Below are 12375 nucleotides of genomic sequence, written 5' to 3'. Positions count from 1 at the left end.
TTTAATTTTATTTTCAAGCTTGTTTGTAATTTTTTGCTGCTAAACTCATGCTTTATTTTGCTTTTCTGGACTATAAATAAGGTAGAGACAGCAAAGATGAGCTACCATGCTGGCCTGCTCTCCTTTTAACTGCTCCATCCATTTTCATGGTTGTGGTCAAAATATTTTCGGCATGCTGTGAGATTAGTCCTCAAAATCATCCCCCAAAATAGACTACTTCAAAAGAGATTTCACCCTCAGCTTCCAGCTGCATGGCATCTGCTGTAACTTACACCAACTCGACTTAAGAGTACTTTCATCACATTTTTTATAAAAGCGCTTCTACACAATATTACCCAGCCACAAATAAAGCAGCCAGGTGGCCGAACATTAAAGGGACTGTTCTATAAATGACAAGTTATGGGTTCAATCCTGAAGCAACCATATGTCCTGTAAATAGTGTCCTTGAATCAGACACTGACCTCCTACTGCTTACTCTCGCTAAACTGCTCTGGATGAAGCATCAGCTTAAATGCTTAAGATGTAAATAAAACAGGAGGAGACTGCTGGGAGCACAAGGGCCTGTTTCTAGCAGAGAGGGGGAGAGAGGAGTGAGGCGGCTCTGAGGGACAGAGCCTGCATGCTAACATAACACTGAATGCTGATCAGACTCTTAACGAAGAGACTGCTCATCGTTCTCTGGCGTGAAATAGGATTACCATATGTTGGTTAAAGTCCTGCTAAATGTAAGCCAGCAGTAAATGCTAACAAGGACAAACTGATCAAATAAACTCACTGCGTTACTTAGATAAGGTTGTATTTATGGGGATGGAAATTTGTATAATTTGTAGATTTTAGCATGTAAAAAAATGGAGCTATTTTTAAAGGATGACAAAAAATCTAGAAAATGAATGTAATTCATTGACATTATTGTATCATAGTTTGCATTGTTCTGACCAGCAGTGTCCTGCAGCTCCCTGTGAGCACTTAATGAAAGAGGTTATGGTTTAATGTCAGAGCAGAGAACTCACAGTTGTCAAATATGATTTTGCTCTAATATGCACCATGTGGCGCTGTATGTTTTCTGTGATTGGAGGGTAGTGTCACTGCAGCTGTCACCCCAGCCTGCTCTCTGCTCTGCCTCGGGAAAAAAGCAGCAGAGATACAGATGTAATTACTTGACAGAACAGCAACACTGTATGAAAATGTGACAATTTCATAAAACCCACTGCAGCAAGGGTAACAGATGATACAACACACAATACTGTGCACAACTCTTTAGGCACAGATGTTGGCAGCGAAGCATGGTGAAGCATCCCGCTGTTTTAGTTTTTGTTGTTTTGGGGGTTTTTTTGCAGAGAGCATGTCAAAACTAGAGACTAGAACTACAATTAGATCTTTTATCATGCAAAATAATCAGATCGCTTAAGTTCATTCTGTAGCGTGACAATGACCCCAAACAGAGCCAGAGTAATAGCTTCAGAACATGTACTGAATGTGCTTTATTAAAGGGTTTTTATCAGACTGTGATTTACGTTTACTTCACCTTATGTGTTCATTGTTGAGTAAAAGCTATTGATACCAATTATTTTTATACTATATCCTCACTTCACAGTGAGAATCAAAATCTGTTTCTTCTTTCTTTTGTACTAAACATGTTCTCACACTCTGGAGCCATTTTGGTAACATCTCCAGGCACTTATTTGTCCAATTATTTTTAAGCTATATCTATATTAACTTTAATTTCAGTGATCATAAAAGTTATATACTAGAATAAAAACAGTTTTAAAGTTTTAGAATAGAATAGGATAAACCTTTAATACTGCACAGATGAGAAATTTGGGTGTTACCCAGCTCTTATGGCAAGGGGAATATAAAATATAAAATTGAAAAATTTATAAATTATAAAATTTGCTGACTTTGCACCAAAATGGCTCCAGAGTGTGAGAACATGTTTAGTACAAAAGAAAGAAGAAACAGATTTTGGTTCTCACTGTGAAGTGAGGATATAGTATAAAAATAATTGGTATCAATAGCTTTTACTTTTACTTTTACTGTTAGCGCCGGTGTCCTTCTATTATAGTGATACTAAACAAGGCAGGAAATTATATTTTTATTCTACAAAATGAAATGAATGTATCTACTCTGCAGAAGTGTTTGTGAATTTCAACAGATCGATTAGCTTGCTGCATTATATGTATGAACTGCATTTTTATCAGTTGCAGTTTCACCATCTCAGTGCCTAATGCTTCCCTCTTGTGGTGTCATGGTGGTTAGAAATAAATATGATATGTTATATGAAGTATATAATAAAAGCAAAGGCTTCACGTAAAGAGGGATTGGGACAGCTTTTAAGCAGGGTGACCTGCAGTATCCCACTGATTAACAGCCTCAACTGACACGTTCATGATGACTTTTGCTTTGTTCCCATTCCTCAGATCGATTTTCCCTTTATAAGGTTTGCTAAACCAGATGCTATATTTATGCTAAAAGTGGCCATAAAGAGTAAGGTCAGAAGGAGGAAAGGTAATACAGCAATGAAGAATAAAGGCAAAGTCAAAGACCGATTCCAGCTTTAAAAGCTATCTATGTATTTTTTTGTACATAGATTTATATGAAAAAGATGATCTGATTTCTAGCAGCAAAGGGCACATGCAAAAAAGCATTGGCAGGATAAATTCAGTTAAAGCAGTTAAATCAGTGCAAAGGTACAGAAAAATACTTATATTAGTTTGGAAATCAACAAGCAAAGAAATCCAGATAGATGTGATTTTTCCCATTCAATAGTACTTTTAATGTTCATAATTAAAAATGCTTTTGATTAATTTTGTCAGTAGGAGTAAAAGTTTGATGATTTTTTTCTCAGTGTTACTGCTCCATTAATAATAAGTGTTTAATAATTAATAATAAGTGAATCCAAGTTTTACCCCAATGTTTCCACCATTCCTCTCACCTAACCCTCATTTCCTCTTCAGGCCTTGCCTTTCAACCACACACACCCTCTACAGCAAATTAACAATATCTGAAAGTCATGTCCTTAAGAAATAAGAGGGGAAAATCGAGTTAAGACCCAACACAGGACCTGAAAGGTGCATCTAGCCCTTCAGCTGATTCATCTACCGTTTGCTGAACCCTTGTCAGAAATTGTTAGAAGAAGAAGAAGCTATTCTTAAGGATGGGAAACTCTTGATTGATGGAATCTTGAATATAGAAAAGTAACAATGGATTTTAATCCACAATGTAATGCCATTGGGAAAGCATGTGATTGGCAAATGCATCATTTTTCAGGATAGCAATGATCCCCAAAATACTGTCAGTACAGTAAAAGCATACCTGGATAGAAAAACATACAATAGAACAGCATCAGTCATGGCTTGGCCTCCCCAGAGCCCAGACCTCAATATTACTGAAGCAGTGTGGGATCATTGTGACACGAGAACGGAACAAAAGGCGGACAACACCCAAAGACGTGCTCTGAATATCCTTCAAGAAGCCTGGAAAACTGTTCCTGTGGAAATGACAAGAAAACTAGAACTGAAGAATAACAGTTACAATGCCAAATATTGACTTTCAAGCTTGTTATATTGTTATAAACTCTATTTTACGTATATTTCCATTTATGTTTGCACATGTTCAATAAAATCATTGCTCCTGAGGCAACGAGGAATGGCTAAAGATTTCTGCCACTACTCCATAACAAACATCAACTAAAAGTGTTTGATAAATGCATTCTATTTGCTTTTTTAAAAATCACAAAGTGAGAGATTTTTTTTCAATTTAAGTGAGCATTATGTTAATGTTTTAAATGTCATGGCATAGGATCAGATCGCTTCAAAGTAAATTATATTTTGAAATGTACAATCCCTTAAACACTGTGTCCTGATCTTGAACTAATAACTACTGAGATCTCAAGTCTACTGCATAATAAGACAAACAGCACCATTTAGAAAATTTCTTTTTATTGCAAGTATTCTTAATGCTTTGATGTTTTGTACAGATTTTCATATTTACAGTGATAATTAGTATTCGTCTAATAAATAATACAACTGAAAGTCATTCTCTAGCCTACATGTTTAAATATTGCACGTGCAAAGTATGTATAATATGTGCTTGTCCAATAGATATGCTGTCTTAGCAGCTATTTACAATGTTACATAAGAAACAAATGTGGGATCCAACCACCATGCTACTAAAGAGACACTGTGCGTTTCCCCTCCAAAGCAAACCCTCCACTTCAGTGATGGAGTCATGCAATTATTCTACTGGGGTGAAGACAGTTTAATTACAGCATCACTGCAATAACAGTATCCATCCAAAAAAAAAAAAACATCAAATAAAATTTTAATTATTTCTAAATAAGAAATTCGTGATAAAACAGTTTTCCAATTAACCACTACATAACAGTAGTGTCTAGTTCTTATTTGGTAGGAAATGTCCACCAGTGCTGTAACGTTTTCAAAAATAATAGTAAAAGAAAAAAAGCATTTTGATGAAAAACTAAACCAGCGTGACCTACTGTACAAGTTTGTTTAGGCTGCTTTTGCAGCAGTGCTCTTTATAAAGTCTCCAGGGTGTGATAGTAATAAATCATCTGTGAATGAAACCTTTTACACGTTTAAAATCACTTTGTCTGCCATAGGCAAGAAATCTGTTCCTATAAATACACCGTTTAATTATGTGTTCGCATTGCAACTGCTGCTCTGCCAGAAGTGTAGGTAGAGCAAAGTCAACCTATACATTATACATATCCTCATATTTGAACATTCAATATCAATATATTTTCCACATATTGTGAATATAACGCTGAGTGTGCAGAGAGGGAGAAACACGCAAACACCGTGACGAGACAAGAGCACGGGCAGTGTGATGTTACTTCACCTCTAGATGGCACTATTGCACAACCTACAACCTTCTGCATCGTTTCACTGGAATGGATGACAAGTACAGTGCAAAAACAATAACAGGAACAAACTGAGTCCGATATGATATACATATTTATGCCAAAAAAAAATGCCCGTTTGATCTTGTGTTTCCATGTAGGAACAGGGAAAAATGTCTATATTGTGTTGTCTGGTTCACCTCGGCAGAGTTCTATGGCTTTGGCAGGAGGGTTGAGAGGAAACAGAAAGGGCCTTTACCGCCTGCACCTGGCATGTTTGTGATGAAGCAGCTGCCTCTACTCCTGCTGAGCCTCCTCCCTGTACCTCTGAACCCGAGTGAGCAGAGAGCACCGACGGTCATGCACACACACAGATACTGTACACTTCAACAGACACTGGAGATACAAATGATGGGCCATTTGCTAAACCTGCAGCACACACTGCTTTCTATGTGAAAGAACCATTCTGTGAGAAAAACTCTACTGCTCATTTGATCTATGACCTCTGAAAAACAGTTCATGATTTCCATTACTATTCAATTATAAAAAAAAAAAAAGTACATTCCCTGGGTTATACAGCACTGATATGCAAAGCTTAATTGTATATCTGTAACTCTAGAACTGCAGTATTTATAGTTTTCTTAGTTTAATATTTCAATTTCATATTCTTCTTCTAAGTATAAAATCCCTTTTGTTATATTTGTCTCATTAATTTAACTGAAATACACTGAAAATTGCTCACAAATTAAGGTTTATGTGTCAATACAAATGCAGGTTTTATTGCTGGGAGCTTCCCGTGATGCACTGACTATTTCTTCTTCCATGACACTAATGTTTTGTCTTTGCTTCATCATTTATGTACTGTACTGTATCCCCAGTTTTCCAGCGAGGGCTGCGTACATTTTGATTGCATTAACGTTTTTATCCAGCCTTTATGTGCAAGCTTGAGCTGCAAAATTCAAATGTAGTTACTGACAGGCCAAAGTGCAACAGGGAAGAGATTAAATGGGATCAAAGGGAGTGGCATTATAAATTCCTTCCTTCCTGAGATTCAAATCCTCCAATCAAAACGGTGCCAGCAATGCAAAGACAGATTTCTTTAAAAGATTGGACACAATAACAAAGTCAGTCGTTTATTTATTAAAGCACTGTTAATAATTTTAGTTGCTGCTATTTCAAATAAATGTTTGGTACAACAAATTTCTCCGTGTTCTGTCTCAGGCTTTATTCGGGCCCTGGTACTAGAGCTATGGTCTGTTCTTGAGTGCAGCAGTGACGACATCAGAGTGGTCCGTCCCAAACCAACTCCCATTGACCCCACAGATAGGAGTTGCATTAAGGTATTGTATGTATGTGCGTGCGTGTGTGTGTGAGAGAGAGAGGGAGAAGGAGAAACTTCCTGGAGCCCACAATGCCCCAATTTTTAGATATCTACATAATAGTACAGACACAGATCTCTTAGAAGTTTTGCTTTTCCATCATGTTTTTAGCTCACTGGTTACAAAGGTGTTTAAATTGATTAAAATTAAATTGATTCCAATTATTATTAACCCAGGACTCAGAATAGTGGTCCATGTGTTGCTGTGATACCAGCAGCCATGTAGAAAATTCACTTGTGAATATTCATATTTAAGAAACTGGCAATAGTGATTTTGTTAACAAGAAAGGCTTTTTGCTGATTGGTTTATGGGTGTCTGGGCAAATAAGCCTTACTTTCATAAGACTGCATTTTTAGTTATGTTTTTGGCAGAATTTCTCTCAGGAAAGCTTCAACAAGCTCCAGCGTGAGCCTGTCTGTGTGTGTCTGATGCTTGGCCTCTGACAGCAGCCAAGTCATCTCTCTCAGAGAGACTAGCCAAGTGAATACGGACAGCCAGTGATGTGTAAACTGTGTCCTGCCACAGGCGACTTTAAAGTCTGCCTTATCAGTGGGTTATACATATATGCTGAGGTCAAAGGAAAACTAAATATACACACACCAGCACTTTGGTGAATTAACTCGAGTCTTTGCTTTAATCTGTGCTAAGTACAGTAGGAGGTTTGGTAGTACATATGAAGATAAGTTCACACATGCACAGAAACATCAGAAGACACATGAAAGTATAGATATTTCTATTTTAGAAAAAAAAATCCATCGTATCTTGTTTTTTTCTTTACGTTTCTTTGAAGCTGTTTAATATAATCTAAGTTGTAGCTCGTTTGTGCAAGTGTCTCTCTTTTTTTCCTTTGATGCTTTTGATGATATGTTTTCCCTGTTCTACCAGACCCAGTGAAAAATGCAGGGAGCTTTCCTGTAGTTTAATATTCTTCAGGCTGCAATAGGTTTCTGCTCAACCACTCTGCTCAGAATATATGTCTTATTCAGTTTTGAGAGTGTGGTAAACCATGTTTTATCTTTGCAATCATAAATTCTTTTTACATTTTGTTTTGCTTTGAATACTACAGATATTATTTGTCATATTATCGGTAGTGTTTGTAGTTGAATAGTGTTATATTATTATTATGTGTTAGGATTTGATCAATCCATGACGTGCACAAATGCATTCACAATGGTCTTTAAAAGCAAATACATTTTTTCTCTCTAACAGCTGCTGTATTTACTTTCCTCTTCAGTCCTTCCTGTACTTGGTCAACCTCCTCTCCTCTTCCCAGTCGGTGTGGCAACTGCTGGGCCGACAGTCTTTGGCCAACAAAAGCGAATACACCCTGAGGGAGATGCCAACCTCCATACCTGTAAGTGTTTTTCTTCTTCTTCTTTTCCACACACTGCAGTTTTTTTTTGTCATCCATCTGAGGGCATGTTTGCACTTTTTATTTGGCCTCCAAACACCACCCACCCATTTGTTTTACTTCAAACGCATTCAAATAAACCCTCTCACACTGAGACTGATATACGTTCTCCACCTTACCCATTGTAAATTTCCACACAGTTTTCGTTTTGCACCCTATCCGGTGCATTCTTGTTCAAAGCCTCTCATTTTACTCCACAGGATTTGATTGACAGACTGATTGCCGTGAATTCGGATGGGAAGATTCATTCTCTCTTCCACTACGAAGAGAGTCACACATTCGGCCTAAGGTGGGATTCATTATTTTTTTCATATTACTTAACATCAGTGGGGAAGTAGACGATATCAGATTATCACCTGGTGACTGCACACACACTTCAGCCTCTGGCAATAGGAGACTGGCATGGTGACGTAATCGGCCTTAAAATGCGGCCTTTAAGGCTGCAGACCCTGAATTGGGATACAGCCTCTGAATCGCTGCATCTTGTAGCTGTGTCGTCTTAAATTGGTCATGTGATTTTGACGCGCCGGCGCGTCCGGCAACCCCAGAGGTTTAACTTAATATTTAAGTGTCTCTTGGTTTTAGACTAGTTGTTTAGTCTAATTTGATGTTTTAAACCAGAAAAGGAAGAAGAGGGCTTAGAATTACAGGTAAGAACTGCTCAGTGGTATGTGATAAACTGTAAATGTAAAGCTTACAGGTCAGTCCTCATGTTTTTAAATCAGATTTTGAGTCTGTACATGGCACATTATGCTTTTGCATGTTGTGAAATGTGCTGCAAAACAAACTGAGGTAAACTAACTGGTTTACTGTGATGGATTTAAAGTGCGTGTGACTGGTGCGCAGTGGCTGTGGTGCTCACGGTCAGAGTTCAGTCACAAAGAGGGTAACAGAGATGAATTTAAAGTTAAGGTGATGGTGCTTAGATTCATTCACAGACTGAAACCTTCACACCAACTTTATCCTGTGTCTCTTAGTTTTAGACTAGTTGTTTAGTCTATTTTGATGTTTTAAACCATATCACAGGGTTTTTACTTCACCATTTACGGGGTTTTAACAAGCAAACAAAAGACAGATCGTGATGTTTGAAAATGTTTTGGAAATATTCTTTAAAGATTAGATGTAAAATACGCAGAGGATAAATTCAATTGGTTTATTAGTTTATTACATAAGTTGAAAAAAAGTTAAACAAGTAAATAAAGAAACAACGTAAAAGAAAAGTAAACAAAACAAATCGGTAAATAAAGGAAAATGGTAATAAGAAGGGGAAAAAAAAGAAAAGAGAAAACCCCAACAATCCCCTCTGAGCAAGCACTAGGCGACAGTGGGGAAGAAAAACTGCCTTTAAACGGGCAGAAACTTCCGGCAGAACCAGGCTCACGAGGGGCAGTCAACTGCCGGGACTGGTTGGGGTGAAAAAAGATGAAGGAGAGAGGGAAGAAGTGTTAGGAGAGAAGGGGAGAGGAGAGGTGAAAATTAAGATGGAACAGAGGTGGAGGGAGACGAGGTGACGTCAGCAGTAGAAAAAATAGAAAGAGTAGAAAAAGCAGGAGTGTCCCTCCTCCAGAAGAAGCGGAAACGTTTTTTCTTCTTTTCCATGAGCTTTTCCACGACCACTTTTTTCTCTAGGATGAGGGTTCTCAACTGATCGGTTGTTTCTTCAACTTCCTTCTCAAGTTTCTGGCATCTTTGCTCCATTTCTTTTAATAGATTGCACTTGTCTGTATTTTGCTGTTGTTTTTCCTTGTGCATCTTTTCTAACTGCTCATTTCTTCTTGTGATTTCTTGAAGCTTACGCTGCAGGTCTTCATTTATTTTCTCTTGTTGCTGCTTTTGTGCAAGCATTTCAGCGTTTTCACACTTCAAGTTGTCTGAGTTCAACAACATCTCATTAATGACCTCTGAGTGTTTTTTCGCCATTTCATTGATCCTACGCTGCATCTTTGAACGTCGTTTTTCCAATACTTCTCCTTCCAGTTCAGGTGTTCTGTCCTTCATTGTATTAATTTGTTCAGTTGTAGATTTCTTCTCTCCAAGTCCTGGAGAATACGTTTTTTTTCTTTTTCCTGTTGCTCTTTCTCTTGAAGAAGCTCTTTATTTTTGCACTCTGTTTCATCCAGCCTGACTGGATTTGGATTTATTGAAGAAGGACCACCAAAATCTTTGTTCTATTTGGTGTACATGTTAAGAGTTGCTGGACTAACAGTTGGTTTGATTTGCTTCAGAGAATCCTCAAAGTCTTTCATCTTAATGTTGCGCACCTCAGCAGCAGCTATAACACGGACTTGTTCTGGTGCCAACTCTCTTATTGGGCCAAGTGCAGCATCTTTGGCTAATGCTGTCAAATCGCTCCCTGAATATCCTTCAGTCACTTTTGCAAGACAGGACAGTTCGTCTTGGCTCAGTGGACTCCCGTGCGTTCCCAAAAGATTTTTCAGCAGCGTAAATCTTGTCTTCTCATCGGGTAAGGTCACATATACTCTTTTTGCAAAGCGCCTTAATATTGCTTCATCGAGCTCCTGGGGCCTGTTCGTTGCTCCCATTACAAGTACTCTGTCATCCTTTCCTGACTGCAACCCGTCAAACTCAATGAGGAACTCAGTTTTTAAACGGCGAGAGGCGTCGTGCTCCCCCTCCCTCCTTTGACAGAGCAAGCCGTCCACTTCATCGATGAAGATTACTGAGGGCTGTCTCTCTCTTGCAACTGCAAAGAGTGCTCGTACGAGCTTCTCGCCTTCTCCCACATATTTGGAGGTCAAACTAGCAGCACTGATGTTGAAGAATGTTGCATTAGACTCTGCAGCAACTGCTTTGGCGAGCATGGTCTTCCCATTTCCTGATGGGCCAAATAAAAGCAAGCCACGTGCAGGAGCTCTCAGACCAGTAAAGAGATCAGGTCTTAAGGCAGGAAGGATGACAATTTCTTGAAGTGCTTGCTTTGCCAGATCCTGCCCTGCGATGTCATCAAATGACACAGTCGCTCCACTGTATACAATTTCATTTGTAATTAAGCTGACCAGTTTACTGTCCACATTCTTTTTCATATCCCTCTTCGGGGGCTGTTTCACAGCTGCCGGTCTTCCATTCTGAGTTTTTCCCACCCGAGTGGTTTTCTTTGCATCAGTTATTCTTAATGGAGGTCTTACAGAAGTGGAGGGTCTGATGGTGGTGGAAACACCTGCGGGTTGACTTTTAGGAACTGACTTTGGCTTACTTGCAATTGTTTTGGTCGACATTTCTCTTGCGCGACTTCCCCCCTGTTCACAGTCATAACACGGTAAACTAGTCATAAACGAAAACGTTTAGGCTATTTATCGCATTTAAAGGTCTTTCTTTGGGACAACGTCACAGAACACAGAAACGTCACAGGGCTTTGGAGCGTGATGTTACAGAGGTTTACAAATACTTTCAAATATAGCTCTGGTCGAACGTTTGAAGGCTGCGAACAAACTGACTAAAACTTGCTGCTCCTGACCCCTATTTATAGAAAAACTTCAAAGGCTCAAAGGCATGTGCTTGTGACATCATCACATGTCCTTGTGACATCATCACATGTCCTTGTGACATCATCACTCTTCATGAATCAGATTGTCACATGACATTTTAGAATGGGGATGTTTTTTTTTAAACCGTTTTCAAATTTAACCCTCTGTGGTCCAGGGTATAATTGGCCGTTCTTGACTATTTTTGATTTTACCTCTATATTTCACCTTTAAAATATGTTTTTCTTGCCTTATTTGGCACCATTATTTTCAGCACAACCTCAAATATCTGAAATTTGAGTTATTGTTTTCATTTTGGTATACTATATTAGCACAGTTGATCTAAATTAATAACACAATAAATTGTGTGTGCATCTCCTGTTTTGTCATGGTTGTATGTCCCGGTTCGTGACAGGCTGCATGAGCTCATCTGGTGGGAGTGTAGTACTGTAGTATTTCAGGCATAAAAACGTGGTTTTCACAGACCTTGTCACAGGGTCTGAGTCTAAGATTCAAATTGTAAACACACAAACACTCAGGCTTGCTGCAAACCTTAGCTGATCCCCCGTGGGCTTAATTTACTGCCATTGTTTACGCACCATTGTAATTGCTTCTCTAGTTTGGCATTACACTTTAATTATGGAATGTAATTATATTTTGTCTATTTTTAGTTGTGGCATTGTGTTGTAATTAATGAAGGGCCTGCACACTCCAATATCAATTTACAATTTAAATTCTCCACAGCATGTTTAACTACATTATGTTGTGCCTTTCCAGAATCCCAGATTTACTTACACATCTCCCTTTATGATACATTAGTACTACATTTGACCTAAACCTTTTCCATCCTTTTTCCAAACTCTCATTCATTTTTTACCTGATAACCAAAAACTGTGATAGTGAAAGGCTGAAATATTTCTAGGGGTATGAGATTTCTGTGTGTTTTCTGTAGGTGAGCAGCTGCGAGAAGTTTGGCTACGGGGTGATGGTGACACAGGTGGCAGCAACTGCTCCGGGAGTTGTGGCTCTGCACAGTTCAGGTACTATTGCAGTTATTTGGACACAACAAACACTTGTCAGCTGTGATGCTTAAGGCTTATATTATAAGTTGTTGTTGTTGTTTTTGTGTTGTCGGTATAAAGGAGACTTAAGGCAGCTTAGGGAGAAATGTATTTGTCAAACCGTTTTTGTTTGGGTAAGAAAGAGTAAGAAGAGGCGTTCTTTTTTGATAAATGGATTCACATA

The 12375-nt window shown here is 38.5% G+C and overlaps 1 pseudogene; it reads right to left on the bottom strand.

Moving 5' to 3' along the window:
• Window positions 1-8827: 8827 nt before the first annotated feature.
• LOC146693618 (spastin pseudogene) lies at window positions 8828-11146 on the bottom strand (annotated as a pseudogene).
• Window positions 11147-12375: the final 1229 nt, after the last annotated feature.

Source organism: Copadichromis virginalis, linkage group LG14 (assembly GCF_057382275.1).
Source record: "Copadichromis virginalis isolate Kocher_CV1m ecotype Utaka linkage group LG14, C_Virginalis_male_GT1.1, whole genome shotgun sequence".
Lineage (NCBI taxonomy): Eukaryota > Metazoa > Chordata > Actinopteri > Cichliformes > Cichlidae > Copadichromis > Copadichromis virginalis.
Note: the sequence above shows the minus strand (reverse complement) of the source record. Positions and strands in the feature narration are given on the sequence as shown.